We start from the raw sequence: 4,017 nt of genomic DNA on the forward strand, positions 1-4,017 counted from the left end.
CACGCGCTCCGGCTCCCCCGAGCCCCGCTTGGGGCACTCGGCCGCCCCAGCCTGGCCTCGGCCGTGCCCCTCCGCCTCTCTCCCCGGGCCCCTTCCTTCCCCTGCCCGGGTCGGTGGCTCTGCGGTCCGCGCTCCCCAGCCCTTCTCACCGAGACGTTGTCTTGTTTTTTCCCGCAGCGGTGTGGGGCTGGCTCGGGCACATTTCGAGAAACAGCCGCCTTCCAATCTCAGAAAATCCAATTTTTTCCACTTCGTCTTAGCTCTGTACGACAGGCAGGGGCAGCCGGTAGAGATCGAAAGGACAGCTTTTGTGGACTTTGTGGAGAAAGAGAAAGTAAGTTGGCGGGGGCTCGCCGGGTTGGCCGGGGGTGGGGGTGGCCGCCCCGTGCAAGCTGGCTGAAATTGATCCGAGATCATTTTCACTGAGCCCAGCCCTGGGAAGCCCTAACAGCACTCCAGAGGCGCCTGGACCACGTGTAGACGGGCAGGCGAGCAGGCAGCCGGGCTGGCGTCTCCCTGCTTGCCGAATAGGAGAGCAGCTCTCTCAGCCTCGGAGAACCGAGCAGAGCTGGGCCGGGCCAGGCCGGGCCGGGCTGTGTGCACTCTGGAAGCAAAGTGGAAGGAAGGGAAGGAAGGGAAGAAGGGAAGAACGGAAGAAGGGAAGGAAGGGAAGGAAGGAAGAAAAAAGAAAAAGAAAGAAGAGGAAGGAAGGAGAGGAGGGAAGGAAGACAGGAAGGAAGGAAGGAAGGAAGGAAGAAGGAAGGGAAGGAAGGAAGGAGGGAAGGAGGGAAGGAAGAAAGGAAGGAAGGAAGGAGGGAAGGAAGAAAGGAAGGAAGGAGGGAAGGAGGGAAGGAGGAAAGGAAGGCAGAAAGGAGCTTTGGAAACTTAGCAGTGGCCCCCTTTACTTCGTTCTTCGAGCCCGAGCGGGCAAAAAGCAAGCTAAGGTTTTGCACCAGGAAAATGACATCAGCAGTGTTTCCCAAAGTGGTTCAGCCAGGGAGGGATTGAGCCCTTGGTAAGCAGGGGGGGCTCGGGGCTTGGAGGCGAGAGGCAGGCTAGGCAGCAGGAGGAAGCCGCCTGCCCGCCCTCTCAGAGCATTTCTTTCTGCTTCTTTCCAGGAGCCGAACAATGAAAAAACCAATAATGGGATTCATTACAAACTTCAGCTGTTGTACAGTAACGGTGAGTAGTGAACGGTGGCCCCAGCTTCCCTTCCCCCGGCGCACCCCCTCGCCAGTCCCCCCTCTTTCTCGGGCTGATTTGGAAGGGTTAGAGTCTAAGACCGGGAGAGGAAAATTACATGGATGTAAACATGAAATCTTCTCATGGCATAGAAGGCAAACAAAACAGAAGCGATCGATAAGTCGATGGCACTTCACGTGATTAACCGGTTGGTCTGGAAGTAGAAAGTAAAAAGAGGGATCGATCCCTGGCCCAGCACAACAGCACTTTTAAGTGACTTTTTTCAATTTTGCAAATTAATGTTAATTATTGGGATGAGGGCGCATAACTTACTTCTGGGCACCAGGAAAGGGCTGGGGAAACCCTCCACAGCGGGGGGAAAAGGAGGTTGGAAGGTTGACTTCTTGCGGATTTATTTTGCAAAAATCAAAGATCCCGTAGAGGGACCGTTAGAGCAAAGCCACCAGGCCCCCAAAAGCTTGCCTGGCAAGGGAACCCGCTCGGGGCTCCCCAAATGCCAGGGTGGAAATGTGGGATCAATTACAGGAAGAGGCTTAAACGCCCTGATTCGTTCCTGAAATGGTCCTAAATTTGGAAGCGTCTCAGGGTAGCGGGAAATGGAGCAGCCTCCTGGGTCTAGGACGCCCTGCCCGAGCTTCCTCTCTTGTCATTGGGGCGAGGCTTGGTCTCTCAAGACTCTTCTCCTTTCTGATGCTGTTTTCCTCTCTTACAGGAGTCAGAACCGAGCAGGATCTCTACGTTCGTCTCATAGACTCGATGACCAAACAGGTGAGAAAGTTTCCGCCTTACACTGGGGCTCGGCTGCTGGCTTTGGCTTTTCCCCTCCTTCCGGAGGCCAGGGCCCCGCTTTCTTGGCTTTTTTCGTTTCGTTTCCTTGCCGCCCTCATTAGAACACCCGATTCAGGGGGGGATTTGCTCGCTGGGGCTCCCGGAGCAGGCCGGATGCCTTTGCTGAGGGCTCTCTTCTTTGAGCCAAATTTTATCCGAATGAATTGGAGTCCCTGAGAGTGGCCGGGGCAGCCCCTGGGCCCCCTCCCCGTCGCTGGGTAGCGTTCTCTCCACTTGGAAAATGAATTCCCTGCCTGGCTTTTTTTTTTTTTTCCATAACAAAGGCAACTCTCTTCCCAAGTCCTCCCAATCGGATTTGATTAGAAGCCCCCCCCCCCTTTCCTCCTGCTCCTGTTCCAGTGTGATGGTCTAGTAACAGGAGCCGTTTGTTTGGATTTAAAAGTGAAATGTGCCGAGGTGAAAAGTCAGCTTGTTCTCCTCTAGTCCGCGCTCACCTCGCGGCCCCCCATCTCCATAATTCAAACTCCCAGCTCCGGGGGTCACCCACACTCGGCCGCTTTTCCGAGAGCCGCCTCTGTCAGAGCTTGTAAATAACCGAATCCCGAGCAGGTCCTTATTCAATTATTTAGCCTGTCTGGGCCAACTTTGCCAGGGCCGCTGCACTTGGCTGGGGAGCTCTCTGGGAGTCCAGCTCGGCTGCTTTGGTTTTTCGGAGGTTCCCCTCGTGGGGGGTGGGGGGCCTCCTCCCCGCCCCCTCCCTTTCTCTCAAAGAAACCTCGTTTCCGTTTTCCCCGGCGACGCCGGGAGGAAGCCCAGGCCGGCGTGGAGCCGCACAGTTTCTTCCCCCTCGATTTCGCCCTTCCGAGCTTGGAAGCCAGGCTGGGAAGTGCGAGAAGGCTTTCAGGCTGGGGGCTAACTTGGCGACTTCTCTGCTAGACAGACGAGCCTTGGGCCTGCGCTTAGCTGTCCCTCTTTATTTCCCTGAAAACGAGTTTCGCCTCCCCTCAGCCCCCAAGCCGGTTAACAGCGAATGCCCGCAGGCTCGAGCGAGGAAGCCGCTCTTCCCGGAGAGTCTGGCAGCCCTGGCAGGCACGGCGCCCGGCTCAGACAAAGAGCAGAGGCAGATCCTGCTGGGTGGGGGGTGGGGGTGGAGGGGCTTCCCCTTGCAGTGCGGGGTGCTCGGGCGAGGCCACTGTGGGCTGCTTCCTCGGGGAGAAAAGGGGCAGCTAAATGTTTTCGGCAATCGCTGCCGCCTTATTGGGAGCCTCCCCTCGGTCTGGCAGCTCCAAGTTTCCCGGCTGCTGCAGAAAGCAGCTCGGCCGAGCTTCCCTCGTTAAGGACACTTTTATTGTTTGTCCAGCCGAGCCCCCCCTCCCCCTCCCCACCTTGGCTGGATAAACAGCGCTGAAAATCAGGGCATTTAATCTCCCTTTACTGACGGGGGGAAAATCGCCCAGTAACTGATCAAAGAGTCAATGGCGCTGAACCGACAGTTCATGGATTTCTGTTTGTGCTACAAAATAAAAAATAAATCAAATCCAAATACGGGGGTTCGGCCGAGGGGAGGAACAAATGGCAGCAGGGATGCTGCGGCGCCCGGAGCCTGCTGGCGGCGTCCAGGCATCCGGCCGTCTGCCTGCTGGCAGCTGGGGAGGGGCTCCGAGCCCTTCTGGGGCACCCCAGCTCCCAGCATCTGAGGATGTGACGAGAGAGCCCAGGTCCGAGGTGCTCCTTGGGAGCCCGGATCAGCCTCGCTCCGAATGCCCTTCTCCGCTTTTTGTCCAGCCCAGAGTGAACCCCAAGTGGCAGGAGTGCCTGGGGAGGCCACAAGTCATTTCCAGCTAATTTCCAAGGCGGCCGGTCTGGCAGATGCAGGCAGGCAGGCAGGCAGGCAGGCAGGCTTCCCCCTGGCCGCCCTCCTGGGGCATTTGCTGCAGGCAGCTGCCTAGCTCCAGCCCTCTCCTCTTGCCCACTGCTGGCAGTTTCTCTCAGCCCCTTCTTCCTTGGAGCCTTTGCTCCCTCCCT

At 57.6% G+C, this 4,017-nt stretch overlaps 1 long non-coding RNA gene across 1 annotated transcript; it reads left to right on the forward strand.

Moving 5' to 3' along the window:
• Positions 1-266: 266 nt before the first annotated feature.
• On the forward strand, positions 267-2,001 carry LOC123256109. Its single transcript, XR_006506818.1, has 3 exons — positions 267-334; positions 1,119-1,182; positions 1,916-2,001. It is a non-coding gene; the product is annotated as an uncharacterized LOC123256109 (long non-coding RNA).
• Positions 2,002-4,017: the final 2,016 nt, after the last annotated feature.

The sequence above is a fragment of the Gracilinanus agilis genome, unplaced genomic scaffold (assembly GCF_016433145.1).
Source record: "Gracilinanus agilis isolate LMUSP501 unplaced genomic scaffold, AgileGrace unplaced_scaffold56098, whole genome shotgun sequence".
Lineage (NCBI taxonomy): Eukaryota > Metazoa > Chordata > Mammalia > Didelphimorphia > Didelphidae > Gracilinanus > Gracilinanus agilis.